The 19,339-nt window shown below is 43.0% G+C and overlaps 1 non-coding gene across 1 annotated transcript; it reads left to right on the top strand.

The window, feature by feature from the left end:
* The first annotated feature begins 16,907 nt into the window (after positions 1-16,907).
* On the top strand, positions 16,908-17,014 carry LOC142174279 (small nucleolar RNA R71). Its single transcript, XR_012703574.1, has one exon. It is a non-coding gene; the product is annotated as a small nucleolar RNA R71 (small nucleolar RNA).
* The last annotated feature ends 2,325 nt before the right edge of the window (positions 17,015-19,339 follow it).

Below are 19,339 nucleotides of genomic sequence, written 5' to 3'. Positions count from 1 at the left end.
TGACCATGAGTCGAGCCTTCATAAAAGAGATAACCTGACTAGATGTACTGACGGGAGAACCCTTCCACTCCAATCTAGGCAACTCTGGCATCGCTAAGGTAATAGTCTTGCATAGCAATCAAGGATGGCGTGATATGGGGATAGCCAGTACATGCCCAGGATGACCTTAAAGTCGGTCATATCAAGCAACAGAAGATCCGCTCTAGTCTCGTATCCACAGAATATGACCACACACGGTCGATAGATCCGATCCACAAAAATAGAATAGCCCACATGAGTGGACGCATAAATAGGAGTACCCAAGGACTCACGAGGAATATCCATAAAATGAGCAAATAGAGATGACACATATGAATAGGTAGACCCTGGATCAAATAGTACTGAAGCTCCCCTACCGCAGATAGAAATAATACGTGTGATCACGGTATCTGAGGCCACTGCATCTGGTCTAGCCGGAAAAGCATAGAATCTGGTTGGAGCGCCACCTGGCTAGCCCCCGCCTGCCTGACCTCCATCTTTGGGACGGCCCCTACCCGCATGTCCTCCTCCTCTAGGCGGACAGACGGATGGGGCGGCTACTGGTGTTGTAATTATGGATTGCTGACCCTGCTGCACTGCCTTGCCCCGAAGTCTGAGGCAATGTCTCTTCATGTGACTAGGATCCCCGCACTCATAATAACCTCTAGGAGTGGTGGACTGCTGCCCTGAAGCCTGACCCTCATGGCCTGAATACCCACCAGGAGAACCCTGAATAGCGGGTGGGCAGTATGAACTCTCTGGCATGGTACTGGAATAGGCACTAGAAGGACCCTGAATAGCTGGAGGGCAGTAAGAACTCTCCGGCATAGCACTGAAGTAGGGTCGTGTTGGAACACCCCGAGGAGGTGGTGGTGCTGAATATGGGGGCTTGCTGGGCTCACCCCTCCCAAAATGACCTTTTCCCCCATCTGGGGCACCTCTGAACTCTCCAGAAAAATGGGACTTCTTGTCCCGCTGCATCTGCTCTTTACCCATCTGACGGTAACCCTCAATCCTTCATGCAATCTCCACTATCAACTGATAAGAAGTACCCATCTCAACCTCTCAAGCCATACTAGCCTGAATACTATAGTGCAAACCCGCAACAAACCTCCGCACTCGCTCTGCCTCAGTGGGAAGTATCATAAGTCTGTGGCTAGACAACTCGGAGAATTTCACCTCATAACCAGTCACTGGCAGCTGACCCTGGTGGAGCTGCTCAAACTGAAGCCGTAACTCTTCCCTCTGAGAGGGTGGAATATATTTGTCCAAGAATAGGCGTGTAAACTAGTCCCAAGTCATGGGAGGAGAACCTGCTGGTCTTCCAAAGAGATAAGACTTCCACCACCTACGTGCTCTGCCCTCTAACTGAAAGGTAGTGAAATCCACCCCGTGAGACTCCAATATGCTCATGTTGTGCAGTCTGTCCCTGCACCTATCAATGAAGTCCTGGGGATCTTCATGTTGCTCACCCCCAAAGACCGGAGGGTGAAGCCTGGTCCATCTATCCAGTAGCTTCTGCGGCTCGCCGGTCGCAGTTGGTCTGGGCTCAGGTACAGCTGCTGTAACTGGCTGGGCTCCGTCCACGGGTAGTGTGCCCGAGGTCTGATATACTGCAGTTGCATGCCCAGGAGCCTGAGCAGTTAGGTATGTGCTCCCCCTCCCGCTTGAGATGTGGCTAGGTCTGCTGGAAAGCCCAGTGCTGACATGAAATCAACCGGGGTTGGCTCTTCTGCGGGCACCTCGCCATGCTCTTCATCAATAAGATCCTCCACTGGATCGGCTGGTGGTGCAACTGGAGAAACTCTGGGACGTCCCCGTCCCCTAGCTCGGGCCGGTGCCCTCCCCCAGCCTATGCCTCGGCCTCTAACAACAGGGGGAGCAGCTCCTCCCGGGTCTGGAACATCTGCCGCGCGCATTCTCACCATCTATGAGAGAATAAGAGAAGAAACTTAATACACCATCAACTGCACGATAGGAGATGAATAAAAAGTAGCTTCCTAATACCCTATAGTCTCTCGAAGATAAGTACAGACGTCTCTGCACCGATCCGCAATACTCTATTAGGCCTTCCCATAACTCGTGAGACCTACATGAAACTAGTGCCCTGATACCATGTTGTCACGACCCAATTCTATTATAGGCCGTGATGGCGCCCAGCACCATCGCTAGGCAAGCCAACAGTGGACAATCTCATCACTTCGTACGTACATAAGCGTGAATAGTAGCTATGCACGGACTCTCGTCACTTCGTACGTACGTAGCCCCTACAAATAGAAGTACATAATGATTAAATTCACCTATGGGATTAATTCCCTCTTATAAGGTTAGAAAAGAGACTTACCTCATCTCAAGGCCTACTTTCTAGTCCAAGATTGTGCCCAAACCCTCAATTTAGCGCCAAACGACTCGCAACTAGTCAAATGTTATTTAAAATAATTAATACATGCTTAAAAGTTCATATCCCAACTATCAAAGTGATTTCCCCAGCCTATTTGCAAAATTCCTAAAATTCACCCCAAACCCACGTGCCCGGATTCCGGAAATGTTTGAACAATATTATTACCTATAACCTCATGAACTCAAATATATGAATTTTTTCTAGGTTCCATAATGAATTTCATGATTAAATCTCATTTTTATCAAAAGACTAGGTTTTCACATAAACCCAAAATTTTCACTAATTTACATGTTATAATCTACCCATAACCTACGTATTTAACATACATTGTAGAGAAATTACTTACCTTAAAGTGCTAGGTGAAATTACCTCTCTAAGAGCTCCAAATTCGCCCAACAATGGAAATAAATGAGCCAAAATGACTAAGTCCCATTTTAAAAGAGACCTAGCTGCCTCCAACCATCTCGCACCTGCGGTCGCAGGGCAGCACCTGCGTTGCCGCTTCTGCGGACAAAAGTCCGCTTCTACGGAAGTGCCCAGGCAGGCTGGCTCCGCTTCTGCGGGCGGGGTCCCGCTTCTGCGGAGGTTGGGGCGCACATGTGGATCCTGGGCTACCCTTAATTGGCCGCTTCTGCGAGCTTTGGCTTGCTTCTGTGAGCTCGCGCCTACGGCTGGCCAAGCGCAGGTGCGATTATGACAGCAGCTGGGAGCTTCAGTTGTTGCTCAAAAGTTCCAACTAGGTTCGAGCCTTGTCCAATTGACACTCAGGGCCCCCGGGGCCCTGCCACAACATACCAAAAAGATTGGAATCATAAAACGGACTCGCTCGAACTCTCGGAACGCCCAAAACAACATTAAATATAAGAATCTATCACGACCCAAAACTAACTATGTCGTGATAGCGCCTATCGTGGTATTAGGCAAGCCGACACATTACCTAAAACAATTCGATATTTCCTTTTAAGAGATAATTTCAAAGTTATTCATTGTAAAACCTTCACAAAGGAGTTAAACTCAAAATACAAATGCGGAAAAGAAAGCCCGAATTCGGGGTGTCACTAAGTCATGAGCATCTAAACCAGATTAACATCAAGGTTTACAATGTTCCACTAATACCAAAATAGAAAGAAACGATAATTCGGGGTATCACTAAGTCATGAGCATCTAAACCAGATTAACATCAAGGTTTACAATGTTCCACTAATACCAAAATAGAAAGAAACGATAATAATAGAGGAGAAATCAGGGTTGCGGACACCGGCAACTACCTCATAAGTCTCTGACAACCCAAAGCGCACGTACTCAATGATCTTTGTGAACGGGCTCCTCTGAATCTGCACACAAGGTGCAGGGAGTAATGTGAGTACTTCCAACTCAGTAAGTAATAGAATTAAATAAGTAACTGAGAAAATGAAGCCGAGCTACACATAATATAGTTCTTTTCCGAAATTTCAGTAAAGGAATTTAGGCATGCTTTCAAACCGGTGTTTTAAAATCAAAATGTTTCAAGCTCATGTGAAACAGTATAAGTCCTTCAAAACATTACAACAACAATGACAAGCAACAATGTGCATCACTAAATAAAAGTAATACACAGCCTCACAGGGGCTACTGTCACTCATCTATCTCGAGAGCTCAATCGCTCAGCTCTCAGCCTCAATACTCACAATCAAGGTACTTGCGGTCACTGGGGTGTACAGACTCCGGAGGGGCTCCTACAGCCCAAACGCTATATTGCTGCGGTGTGTAGCCCGACCCAATACTTCTACGGCATGCAGCTCGATCCATATATTGTTGCGGCGTGCAGCCCGATCCAAGTACTTCTGCGATGTGCAGCCCGATCCATATATTGTTGCGGCGTCCAGCCCGATCCAAGTACTGCTGCGGCATGCAGCCTGATCCAATACTTACTGCGGCGCACAGTCCGATCCAACATATCTCACAGAGCTCTCAACCCGGCACTCAGGACCTATATCAGTCACTAGCCTTTCCAGCCTAACAATTATCACAACAACAGCCCAAACAAAGACTATAACAAGTACAAATCAAATCATGGGAGAGAGCTGGGACAAAATGCATAAGCAAACAATGACTGAGTACAAGACAGCAATTTAACAGTCAATACAATAAGTTCACGACCCCTGCGGGTCCCAACAGGGTTTCCATATAACCTAAGCATATTTTCTAACATGTAAGATAGTCAATAACTCGAAAACAAGAGTGAATGGGTAATAACAAAGGTGTATTTGACTTTAAAGTCTACCGGAACGGACCAATTCTCAATCCCACTCGGTGCACGCTCACACGCCTGTCACCCAACGTGTGCGTCACCTCTAAATATCACCATCATATGAATTCCTCGGGGTTTCATACCCTCAAGACCAGATTTAAGATCGTTACTTACCTCAACCGAGCAAATCTCTATTCCGCTATACTCTTGCCCCTCGATTCGGCCTCCAAATGCTCTGAATCTATTCACAACCAGTACAATACCATCAATATACGCTAAAGGAATGAATTCCACAAGAAAAACTACTACATTAGACTCAAAACCCGAAATTGGTTCAAACTCGAGCCCCGGGCCCACGTCTCGAAATCCGACAAAATTTACAAAACTAGAAAGCCCATTTACTCACGAGTCCATACATGCAAAATATATCAAAAACTGACATCATTTGGTCCCTCAAATCCTTAAATTAAACTCTCCAAAATCCCAAGCTCTAACCCCCTATTTTCACCCCCTAAATTCCACTAATTAGATGATAATACAATGGGAAAACACCATAGATAGGAGTATTAGAGCCCAAGCAACTTACCTCGCTGAAAACCCTTGAATCTCCCTTCGAAATCACTCCAAAAGCTCCAAACACCGACTTGAAAATGGTGGAAATGAACCAAAATTCGCGAAGTGTTCTATTTATAGCTCCTGCCCAGGTCTTTCGCACCTGCGGCCAAATATGCGCACCTACGGTGCTGCATCTGCACAAGAACCTCCACACCTGCGAAAAATCATTAAAAACCCCAACTTCGTACCTGCGCTCCATATCTGCATCGGCAACCATGCAGGTGTGGAAAAGAACTCACACCTGCGGCCACTGCCTGACCTCCTCAGATGCGACCTCTCCTACGCACCTGCGGACCCAGCCTACCTCAACAATGTCCGCACCTGCGAACTCCCACGCGCACATGCGACCTCGCACCTACGGCTCCCCTTCCGCAGGTGCGAAAATACCAGTAGCAGCAGCTTTAACTGTATTGTTCCAACTTCAAATAATCCGTTAACTGCCTGGAATCACCCCGAGCCCCTCGGGATCTCAACCAACCATACCAAAAAGTCATATAATAACATACAAACTTAGTCGAGCCTTCGAATCACTCAAAACACCAAATTACCCTCGGATTCAAGCCTAAGAATTTCTAAACTTCCAAATTCAACAACAGCTGCCGAAACCAACCAAACCACGTCCGGATGACCTCAAAGTTTACACACACATCACAAATGACACCACAAACCTAGTACAACTTCCAAAAATCCATTCCGACCCCGATATAAAATTTTCCATTGCCAACCAAAATCTCCAAATTTCTAACTTTTGCCAATTCAAGCCTAATTCCACTACGGACCTCCAAATCATATTCTGGACGAGCTCCTAAGTTCAAAATCACCTAACGAAGCTAATGGAACCATCAGAATTAAATTCCAAGACCGTTTACATATAATTTAACATCCGGATGACTTTTCCAACTTAAGCTTATTCCAAAGAGACCAAGTGTCTCAATTCACTCTGAAACCACTCCGGACCCAAACCAACTAACCCGATATAAAACAATATAGCTGAATTACATAAAAAGAAGCAGAAATGGGGGAAACGGGGCTAAAACTCTCGAAACGATCGGCCGGGTCATTACATCCTCCCCCTCTTAAACAATCGTTTATCCTCGAACGGGTCTAGAAACATACCTGGAGTCTCAAATAGGTGTGGATATATGCTCCGCATCTCCCACTCGGTCTCCCAGGTGACCTCCTTCACAGGCTGACCTCTCTACTGCACCTTCACCGAAGCTATGTCCTTTGACCTCAACTTCCGAACCTGCCGATCCAAGATGGCCACCGGCTCCACATCATAAGTCATATCACCCTCTAACTGAACCGTGTTGAAGTCCAAAACATGGGATGGATCGCCAACATACCTTCGGAGCATGGAAACATAAAACACTGGATGCACATTCGACAAGTTGGGTGGCAAGGCAAGCTTATAAGCCACCTCCCCTATCCTCTGAAGCACCTCAAAAGGCCCAATGAATCGTGGGCTCAACTTTCCCCTCTTCCCAAACCTCATAACACCCTTCATGGGTGATACCTTCAGCAAAACCTTCTCCCCAACCATAAAAGACACATCACGGACCTTCCTGTCTGCATAGCTCTTCTGCCTAGACTGCGCCGTGCGAAGCCACTCCTGAATCAATTTCACCTTATCTAATGCATCATGGACCAAGTTTGTACCCCAAGAGCCTAACCTCACCCGGCTCAAACCATCTTACTGTAGATCTACACCTCCTCCTCATACAAAGCCTTGTACGGAGCCATCTGAATGCTCGACTGATAATTGTTGTTATATGCAAACTCCACGAGCGGCAGAAACTGGTCCCATGAACCCCCAAAGTCAATGACACAAGCATGCAACATGTCCTCCAATATCTGAATAGTGCACTCGGACTGTCCGTCCGTCTGAGGGTGAAAAGTTGTGCTCAACTCAACCTGAGTACCCAACTCTCGCCGCACGGCCCTCCAAAACTGCGATATGAACTGAGTACCTCTATCCAAAATGATGGAACTTGGAACACCATGCAGGCGAACAATCTCGCGAATATAAATCTCAGCCAACCGCTCTGAAGTGTAAGTAGTACCAATAGGAATGAAGTGCGCGGACTTGGTCATCCGATCCACAATAACCCAAACAGCATCGAACTTCCTCGGAGTCCGTGGGAGACCAACTACAAAGTCCATGGTGATCCGCTCCCACTTCCACTCCAGGATCCCTAATCTCTGAAGCAAGCCACCCGGTCTCTGTTGTTCATACTTAACCTGCTGACAGTTGAGACACCGAGCTACAAACCCAACTATATCCTTCTTCATCCACCTCCACCAATAGTGCTACCTCAAATCCTGGTACATTTTCGCGGTACCCGGATGGACGGAATACCGCGAGTTGTGGGCCTCCTCAAGAATCAACTCCCTGAGCCCATCTACATTAGGCACACATATCCGACCCTGCATCCTCAACACGCCATCATCACCAATGGTCACATCCCTAGCATCACCTCGCTGAACCTTGTCCTGAAGAATGAGCAGGTGGGGGTCATCATACTGGCGCTCCCTGATACGGTCATAAAGAGAAGACCTGGAGACCACACAAGCCAATACCCGACTCGGCTCCGAAATATCCAATCTCACAAGTTGGCCCACTAAGGCCTGAACATCCAATGCCAAGGGTCTCTCTGCTGCTCGGAGATATGCTAAACTCCCCAAACTCTCTGCCCGGTGACTCAAAGCATCGGCCACCACGTTGGCTTTCCCCGGATGGTACAAAATAGTGATATCATAGTCCTTGAGAAGCTCTAACCATCTCTGCTGATGCAAATTAAGATCCTTCTACTTAAACAGATGTTGCAGACACCGGTGATCAGTATAGATCTCACAATAAACCCCATACAAATAATGACGCCAAATGTTCAAGGAGTGAACAATGGCTGCTAACTCAAGATCATGGACAGGATAGTTCTTCTCATGGGTCTTCAACTGGCGCGAGGCATAGGAAATTACCCTACCCTCATGCATCAGAACACATCCAATACCTACCCTCGAGGCATCACCACGGTGTAAGAACCTGAAGCTGATGGCAGAATTAACACTGGAGTTGTGGTCAAGGTAGTCTTGAGCTTCTGAAAGCTCTCCTCACACTCATCCGACCATATAAATGGAGCACCCTTTTGGGTTAATTTGGTCAAGGGCGATGCAATAGATGAAAATCCCTCCACAAAGCGACGGTAATAACCCGCCAAACCAAGAAAGCTCCTAATCTCCGTGGCTGAGGATGGTCTAGGCCAAATCTGCACTACCTTTATCTTCTTCGGATCCACCTGAATACCCTCACTGGACACCACGTGTCCCAAGAATGCTACTGAACCGATCCAAAACTCACATTTGGAGAACTTTGCATAAAGCTTCTCCTCCCTCAATCTCTGCAATACAACCCTCAAATGTTGAGCATGCTCTTCCTAGCTACGAGAGTAGACCAGAATGTCATCAATGAATACAATAATGAATAAGTCCAAATAGGGCTGGAATACACTATTCATCAGATGCATAAACGTTGTTGGGGCATTGGTCAGCCCAAAAGACATTACCAAGAACTCATAATGGCCATATCGGGTCCTGAAAGTTGTCTTAAGAATATCTGAATCCCGAATCATCAGCTGGTGATAACCGGACCTCAAATCAATCTTGGAGAACACCCTCGCTCCCTGAAGCTGGTCAAATAAATCATCAATACGAGGCAAATGGTACTTGTTCTTGACTGTGACCTTGTTCAACTGCTTGTAATCAATGCACATTCTCATGGAACCATCCTTCTTCTTCAAAAATAGAACCGGTGCACCCCAAGGTGACACACTAGGCCGAATAAACCCCTTATTAAGGAGTTCCTGAAGCTGTTCCTTCAACTCCTTCAGCTCCGCCGGTGCCATACGATACGGTGGAATAGAAATGGGCTGAGTGCCCAGCACCAAATCAATACCAAAGTCAATATCCTTGTCAGGCGGCATGCCCGACAGGTCTGCAGGAAACTCATCCGAAAAATCACGCACCACCGGAATAGAATCAATGGTAGGGGTCTCTGCACTAACATACCTCACAAAAGACAAATAGGATAGACAACCCTTCTTAACCATACGCTGAGCCTTCAAGTATGAAATCACCCTACTAGGTACATAGTCTATAGAACCGCTCCACTCAACCCTCGGAAATCCCAACATCGCCAACGTCACGGTCTTAGCATGATAATTTAGAATGGCATGGCATGGAGATAACTAATCCATACTTAATATAACATCGAAGTCAACCATACTGAGCAGCAAAAGGTCCACTCGGGTCTCCAAACCCCCAATAGTCACCACACATGACCGATATACACAGTCTACAATAATAGTATCACCCACAGGAGTAGATACATGAATAGATAAAACTAAAGACTCATGGGGCATATCCAAAAAATGAGCAAAGTATGAGGAAACATATGAATACGTGGAACCAGGGTTAAATAATACCGAGGCATCTCGGTGGAAAACTGAAACAATACCTATAATCACAGCATCTGAAGCAATGGCATCTGGTCTGACAGGGAGGGCATAGAAATGGGCCTGTCCACCTCCTGATCTGCCTCCCCCTCTCGGGTGACCCCTAGCAAACTGGGCTCCACCCCTAGCTGACTGAGCGGGTGATGGAGGAACTGATGTTGATGACATAGACTGACTCCTCTTCGGAGCGGAACCTCCCACTAGACGGGGACACTCTCTCCTCATGTGAAAAAACTCCCCACACTCATAGAAACACCCCAGTGCTGGTGTTGGGGACTGAAGGGAGCCCCGAGCACCGGGACAACTAGCAGAAAGACCCGGCATAGACGAACATTAACCCGATGGAGCACGAGAAGAACTTTGCACTGGGAGGGCACCAAGAGATGAACGACTCTGCTGATAACTGTGAAAACCATGGCCAGATGATGCACCACGATGAACTGGGCGAGCTGTCTGAGCATGCCTGAATGGAAGGCCTCTGTCGTACTGGAACTGACCCCCATAAGGAGCACCACTAATTCCACCATGTCCACGAGGCCTCTTGGCCTCCCTCTCAACCCTCTCCTAACCGCGAACCATCTCAATCTGTCGAGCAATGTTGACAACCTTATCAAAAGTAGCACCAAACACTCTCTTTATGGTCATAAGCAATCGCAGCTGATAAGTGAGGCCATCTATAAACCTCTTGATCCTCTCCATGACTATGGCAACCAACCAGATAGCATGACGGACCAACTCCGAGAATCGCATCTCATACTGCATCACAGACACATCACCCTGACAAAGCTACTCAAACTGTTTGCGTAGCTCCTCTCTGTGGGACTGAGGCACGAACTTCTCTAGAAAGATGGCAGAGAACTGCTGCCAAGTAAAGGGTGTTGTGCTGACCGGCTTTCTCCTCTCGTAAGCCTCCCACCAACTGAATGTAGTTGCAGAGAACTAAAAGGTAGTGAACGAGACCCCACTGGTCTCCAGAATACCTGCAGTACGGAGTATCCTCTAACACCTGTCCAAGAAACCATGTGCATCCTCTCCATCTGCACCACTGAAAGATGGAGGCTGGAGTCTCCCAAACCTCTCCAAACTGCGCTGCTCATCCTCAGGCATAGCAGGAACCACATTGTCCTGAGCAGCTGAAACCAGTTGGGCTGGTGTCTGGAATCCCTGTACCACCTGATGTGGTGTGCGAGCAGCGGGGGTCTGAGCACCTCCCCCGGCCTGAGAAGTGGTTGCAGCCGTCGAGATAGAGACCGCCTGAGCAAGGCTGGTACACGCTGTCAGAATCTGAGCTAGGGCATCCTGAAGGCCTGGAATCACAATAGGCGCATGTGGTGCCTGAGCTGGTGCATCAACAACTGGAATTTGGTCCTGATCTGGGACAACTGGTGGATCTGCAGGTACTGCCTCAGCTGATGTGTGGGCGGTACCTCTGCCCTTACCACAGCCTCAGCCTCTCGCGGCCCTGGCTGGTGGTACCGGTGGCTGGCCCTCCTGACCAGTAGCACGAGTCCTCACCATCTGTGAGAGAATAAAACAACAGGTGTTTAATTACCAGAACAAATAGATTCTCACAACAACAATCCAAGAATGTGAAATTCTCCTAAGGGTTCTGGAGCCTCTCGAAGATAAGTATAGACGTCTCCATACCGATCCGCAAGACTCTACTAAACCCGCTCATGACTCGTGAGACCTATGTAACCTAGGCTCTGTTACCAACTTGTCACGACCCAAAACTAACTCTGTCGTGATGGCGCCTATCCTGGTACTAGGAAAGCCGACACATTGCCCAAAATAATTCGATATTTCCTTTTAAGAGATAATTTCAAAGTTATTCATTATAAAACCTTCACAAAGGAGTTCAACTCAAAATAAAAATACGGAAAAGAAAGCCCGACATCGGGGTGTCACTAGGTCATGAGCATCTAAACCAGACTAACATCAAGGTTTACAACATTCCACTAATACCAAAATAGAAAGAAAATATAATAATAGAGGAGAAATCAAGGGTTGCGGACGCCGGCAACTACCCAGTAAGTCTCCGTCAACCCAAAGTGCACGTACTGAATGATCTCTGCGAAAGGGCTCACCTAAATCATCACACAAGGTGCAGGGAGTAACGTGAGTACTTCCAACTTAGTAAGTAACAGAATTAAATAAGGAAGTGAGAAAATGAAGCCGAGCTACACATAATACAATTCTTTTCAGAAATTTCAGTAAAGGAATTTAGGCATGCTTTCAAACTGGTGTTTTAAAATCAAAACGTTTCAAGATCATGCGAGACAGTATAAGTCCTTCAAAACGTTACAACAGCAATGACTAGCAACAACGTGCATCAATAAATAAAAGCAATACACAGCCTCACAGGGGCTACTGTCACTCATCTATCTCGATAGCTCAATCGCTCGGCTCTCAGCCTCAATACTCACAATCAAGGTACTTGCGCTCACTAGGGGTGTACAGACTCCGGAGGGGCTCCTACAGCCCAAGCGTTATATTGCTGGGTCAAGCAGCCCGACCCAATATTGTTGCGACGTGCAGCCCGATCCAAGTACTACTGCGGCGTGCAGCCCGATCCATATATTGTTGCGGCGTGCAGGTCGATCCAAGTACTACTGCGGCGTGCAGCCCAATCCAATACTTACTGTGGTGCACAGTCCAATCCAACATATCTCACAGAGCTCTCAACCCGGCAATCAGGCCCTATATCAGTCACTAGCTTTTCTAGCCTCACAATTATCACAACAACAGCCCAAACAAAGAATATAATAAGTACAAATCAAATCATGAGAGAGAGCTGGGACAAAATGCATAAGAAAACAATTACTGAGTACAAGACAGCAATTTAACAGTTAATACAAAAAGTTCACGACTCCTGCAGGTCCCAACATGGTTTACATATAACCTAAGCATGCTTTCTAACATGTAAGACAGTCAATAACTCGAAAACAAGAGTGAACATGTAATAACAAAGGTGTATTTGACTTTACAGTCTACCGGGACGGATCAAGTCTCAATCCCACTCGATGCACGCTCACACACCCGTCACCCAACGTGTGCGTCACCTCTAAATATCAACATCATATGAATTCCTCGGGGTTTCATACCTTCAAGACCAGATTTAAGATTGTCACTTACCTCAAACCGAGCAAATCTCTATTCTGCTATACTCTTGCCCTCGATTTGGCCTCCAAATGCTCTGAATCTATTCACAACCAGTACAATACCATCAATATACGCTAAAGGAATGAATTTCACAAGCAAAACTACCAAATTAGACTCAAAACCCGAAATTGGTTCAAACCCGGCCCCAGGGCCCACGTCTTGAAATCCGACAAAATTTACAAAACTATAAAGCCCATTCACTCACGAGTCCATACATACAAAATTTATCAAAATCTGACATCATTTGGTCCCTCAAATCCTCAAATTAAACTCTCCAAAATCCCAAGCCCTAACCCTCAATTTTCACCGAACAATACCATAGATAGGAGTATTAGAGCCCAAGCAACTTACCTCACTGAAAACCCTTGAATCTCCCTTCAAAATCACTCTAAAAGCTCCAAAACCCGACTTCAAAATGGTAAAAATGAACCAAAATTCGCAAAGTGTTCTATTTATAGGTTCTGCCCAGGTCTTTCGCACCTGCGGCCAAATATGCGCACATGCACTGCTTCATCTGTGCAAGAACCTACGCACCTACGAAAAATCAGTAAAACCTCCAACTTCGCACCTGCGCTCCATATCCGCATTTGCGACCACGCAGGTGCGGAAAAGACCTCACACTTGCGGCCACTGTCTGACCTCCTCACTTCCGCTTCTGCGGGCGCCTATCCGTATTTGCGGACTCGCAGATGCGACCTCTTCTACGCACCTGTGGACCCAGCCTACCTTAACACTGTCCGCATCTGCGAACTTCCACGCGCACCTGCGACCTCGCACCTGCGGCTCCCCTTCCGCAGGTGCGGAAATACCAGTAGCAGCAGCTTCAGCTGCATTTTTCCAACTTCAAACAATCTGTTAACCGCCCGAAATCACCCCGAGCCCCTCGGGATCTAAACCAACCATTCCAATAAGTCATATAATAACATACAAACTTAGTCGAGCTTTCAAATCACTCAAAAAATATCAAAACACCAAATTACCCTCGAACTTAAGCCTAAGAACTTCTATACTTCCAAATTCGTAAACCGATGCCGAAACCAACCAATACATGTCCGAATGACCTCAAATTTAACACACACGTCAAAAATGACACCACGAACCTAGTCCAACTTCCGTAAATCCATTCCGACCCCGATATCAAATTTTCCATTGCCGACCGAAATTGCCAAATTTCTAACTTTCGCCAATTCAAGCCTAATTCCACTACGGACCTCAAAATCACATTCCGGACGAGCTCCTAAGTCTAAAATAACCTAACGAAGCTAATGGAACCATCATAATTAAATTCTGAGACAGTTTACACATAATTCAACATCCAGTTGACTTTTTCAACTTTAGCTTATCCCAAAGAGACCAAGTGTCTCAATTCACTCTGAAACCACTTCGGACCCGAACCAACTAAATCCGGTATAATACAATATAGCTGAATTACATAAAAAGAAGCAAAAATTGGGGCAACGGGGCTATAACTCTCAAAATGACCGACCGGGTCATTACAGAATCACACCCCAAAACTAATTGAATCAAACTTATGAACTTCAAGTTCTTCAATTTACTCCTAATGCGTCGAAACGTACTTAAACTACTTGGAATGACACCAAATTTTAAGTGCAAGTCTTAAATGACATTACGGGACTATTCCTGGTCTCGAAATTCTATTTGGAACTCGATATCACCAAAACCCGCTCCAAACCAAATTTAAAGAACTTCTAAAACTTTCAAGGACAAACTTTCACTATTAAGCGCCGAAACTCTCCCGGATCATCCAAAACCCAATCCGAACATAAGTCCAAGTACGAAATAATCACACAAACCTATTGGAACCGTCAAATCTCGATTATGAGGTCATTTACTCAAAACGTTGAATGAAGTCAAACTTAGCCTTTTTAGCCAACCTTAAGGAACCAAGTGTTCCGATTTCAACCCGAACTCTTTCAAATTCCGAACTAACCATCCCCGCAAGTCATAAAACAGTAAAAGCACATACGAGAAGTCTTATTTAGGGGAACTAGGTTCTAGAAAACAAAACGACCGGTCGGGTCATTACACTTCATTAGTTTTACTTCATGTTCTGTAGTCAAAGAAGATGAAATAATTACTGGAAATAATTCATGTTCAAGAAAAATATATTTCAAATGAGAAGGAAGAGTTTTGAGTTCAATTTTTGGTTGAACTTCTTCTAATGAGACTTTCTCATTTTCAGAAATTTTTTCGAGTATTTCAGCTTCTTTTCTGATTGTGATGTCATCATCAGTTATGGTAACTGACTTTGCCAAACATCTTTCTAATCAATCAATAACCAACTGATCATCTTTACATTCATCTGCAAGGTCATTCAACAAATCAACTTGAAAACAAGATGAATATGACTCATCCTCAGGATATTTTATTATTTTCTGAATATCAAAAATCACTCTTTCCTCATCAACTTGCAAAATTAATTATCCTTGATGGACATCAATTATTGCTCTTCCTGTTGACAGAAATGGTCTGCCTAAAATCAATGGTACCTCAGTATTTTCTTCCATTTCAAGCACTATAAAATCTACAGAGAATATAAATTTATCAACTCTAACGAGGACATTTTCAAGTATTTCTTTCAGGTTTTTAGTACTTTGATCAGCCAATTGTAGAGACACACCAGTGTCCTTCATTTCACCAAGTTCTAATTTTCTGAAAATTAAAAAAAGGCATTAGATTTATTGAAGCACCTGAATCACATAATGTTTTTTCAAAGTGAGCACCTCCCAAAGTACAAGGAATTGTAAAACTACCTGGATCACCAAGTTTCTGTGAAAGCTTATTTTGAAGTATAGCACTACATTTTTCTGTAAGCTTAACTACTGAAACTTCTTGCAATTTTCTTTTACTTGACAAAATTTCTTTAAGAAATTTAGCATATGCCGGCGTTTGCTTCAAAGCATCTATAAAAGGTACGTTAATGTAAAGCTATTTTACTATTTCTAGAAACTTTGAGAACTGTTTGTCAAGCTTTTCTCTTTTTAGATTTTGGGGAAGGGGGAGGGGTACAGAGTAAGGATTTGTCATCAATTCATTTTTTTTTACCTTTTTTCCTTTATCTTTTTGTTCTTTTAGAAGTGCAGAGTCTCTTATATTCTCACCTTCATTTACATGTTCCACTTCTTGTGGCTTTCCTTGTCTATTTGCTTATGGATCATCAAGAGTTTTACCTGACCACAGAGAGATGGCTTTGAGGTGTTCCTTTGGATTTTTCTCGGTGTTACTTGGTAGAGTACCTTTTATTTTCCCAAACATGAGGGTTGCTAATTGGCTCATCTGGATTTTCAAATTCTTGATTGTTGAATTTTGACTTTCAACTTTCTCGTCTGTAGCTTTAATGAATTTGTACATCATGTCTTCAAGGCTTTGTTGATGAGGTCCCTGGGGTTGTTGTTGATATTGCTGAAAATCTTGTTGCCCTCTATTTTGATTTTGAAAACCAGGTGGTCCATACACCTGCTGCTTTTGATTTAAAAATCTTTGAGGATTTTCAGCACCGTTTGGGTTACTCCATTGGAATCCCGGGTGTTTTTATACCATGGGACTACCAAATGGGTAATTGGTTCTATAACCAATAACATTTGCTTGTTCTTCATTTTGCGTTGAAGCTTGACACTCATGATTGGGATGATTACCTCCACAAATGTCACAGTTCTCATATTGAGATGATGAATGAGTATTTACCTGAAAAGCCTCAATTTTTTGTGTCAAAGTTGCAATTTGTTATGCTAATGAATTCCAAGCTTCAACTTGATTGACTCCTGCTGCTTTCTTAATAATCATTCTGTCAGAGGGCCAATGAACAACATTTTCTGAAATTTCATTGAGCAATTGCATGGCTTCTGTAGTGGTTTTGCTCATTATGGATCCTCCTGATTCTGCATCGATAACATTTCTAGTCGACGGTTTAAGACAATGATAAAAAATATATAAGATGTCAGGATCTTGGATACCATGATGTGGACATTTTCTTAACATTGCTTTTAATCATTCCCATGCTTGATATACAGATTCAGTATCTATCTGCACAAAATTATTGATTTCTTGCTTCATTGTAAATGTTTTGGCAAGTGAAAAATATTTATTAAGAAATTTCTGAGTCATTTGGTCCCATGTAGTAATTGAACCTCTCGGCAGACTTTGCAACCATATTTTGGCTTCACCTTTTAATGAAAAAGGAAAAAGCCGCAACCTGATAGCGTCTGTTGTGACTCCATTATACCTGCAAGTTTTAACTAATTCAATAAAATCAATTAGATGGGTGTGAGGATCTTCACTTGCATCACCAGTAAACTTACATGGCTGTTGAATGGTTTGAATCAAGCCTGTGCAAATTTCAAAGTTGTTTGCTGTAATTGGCAGTCTTTTCACACTTGACTCTCCTTCAAAATGATTTGGCCTTGCATAATCTCTGAGTATTGTATCACTTCGTGGAGCTACCTCATCAAACTGCTCTTCTACTTGATGTGGCGGGAGTTGGTTGTTGTTAAATTCTTCGTTCTCCATTTCTTTGCAAGCTATGCTTTGAGGGGATGATGTTTGTCCTTTCCTGCGCAATCGAAGAGATTTTTCAATTTCTGGGTTGTAACTCGCTAACTCTTTTGTAAAAGAGCGGGTCATAAACTACCTGAAATCCTTAAAGCAATTTTCTTTTTTTTTAGTGAAAAGAGCTAGCTGATCCTAGAAACAATGTATGATACTGTAGAGTAAAATAAAAATTAGAAAGACGAAGAAAGTAAACGATATGAAAACAATAAGTAGTAATATTGTTAATAAGAGAAAACTAGAAAGGCATCAATAGTTACAGTAGTAAAAGAATAAACAAAGATAACAATAATAAAAATAAAATAATAATAATAATAATAATAATAGCAAGTTCTCAAATTAATAATAAAACAATTAATCTGAAGTAGATGTTGCTAATCCCCGGCAACGGCGCCAAAAAATTGACGAGTTTTTGGCGTGTATAAAATTTAAACTCGTACTCTGTCAAATTATAATATAGAAAGATGTCGAACCCACAGAGATTGGTTTATCTATTCTACAGATGTTTCTTATTTTAATTACTATTTGATAAAACCGGGAAGAGTTGAGTTGTGAATTAACTAACTAAAAATGCATGAATAGAGCAATAGAAAATATTTTGTTTTTCACAAATATAATAAAAAGGTGTTTGGATCATAACTTCACTTAATATTTCTATTATATAATGCATAAAATTATCCTTCAATTTTTATTTCTCACAAATATATAAATTCCTCTCACGATTATATTTTTATATGATTACTTAAGTTGAACAATTAATTTTAATCCTCTCGGCTATATAAATTAATCGTCAAAATAGTAATATTAAAGAGCCAGAAATATATGCTTAAAACTAAAACTTGCTCTTTTTAGTAAGTCCCTTTCGGTTACCCTACTTGTTATAACTGATTACTACAGTATTCGCCTCTTTCGATTACAAATAAGTGTAGAATAATTTTAGCATATAAGAGTTAGATGTCACTAAATAAAAGTTAATATCTATCAATACCAAAATTAACTATATTACTCTTCCGCCTCTTTCGATTACAGAATTAGTAAAAAGTTAATATGTAGTACAAAATAGATAGATGTTAACAAATTAAATAACACCTAACTATAAAGCAGATAAAATTTAATGGAAAAAACATCAGCTCAAACATATAAAATTGAGGGAAAATATCTACTAATATATAGGAATATTAAGATCTGTCATTCTCCCAACACAAGAAAAGTTACTCCATAATGGAGTTAGTATTGACAACGAAAATATTCTTGCCCATTAAATAAGAAAATAAAAAGAAATATTCAAGAGAATAATTCCCACTATTTAATTAAAAATAGGTGCTAGATTAATTTTCAACATTATAATTTATTCGGAACTAGAAATGAAGACACTGTAATAGCTAAAAGAAGAAAAAAAAGTACTCAAAGAAGCAAGGAAAAGAAGAAGCTCTCCTCTCAATTTTCTGTTGTGTAATGAGAAGCTCAATGTAGTGCTATTTATAGATGGAAAAATATATCATGTACATTGATTTCTCACATATATTTTTCCAAGTTGGCAACTTGCATGTCCTCATAGTTGTAAAGTTTGCTGAAATGTAATCCTCCAAATCGGCAAGTGGGTCATTTGCTTGGATTTTTTCATGTGCACAAATACTTTCATCATTTGTAAAGTTGCATACACTACTTTACTTTTGAATTTTCAGCATTGTAGTTCTTCTTTGCAAATTTGGAAAGTGAACTTTTTCTTCTCATTGTTCCTTTTTCTTATTAGTTTAATTATTTTCTGCAAAGAAAGAAAAAATATTAGTACTAAAAATTAGATTCCAGCTCAACTTATGTATGATATTTTTCTCT

This window comes from Nicotiana tabacum, chromosome 2, assembly GCF_000715075.1.
Source record: "Nicotiana tabacum cultivar K326 chromosome 2, ASM71507v2, whole genome shotgun sequence".
NCBI lineage: Eukaryota > Viridiplantae > Streptophyta > Magnoliopsida > Solanales > Solanaceae > Nicotiana > Nicotiana tabacum.
This window is presented reverse-complemented; position numbering and strand designations above follow the sequence as displayed.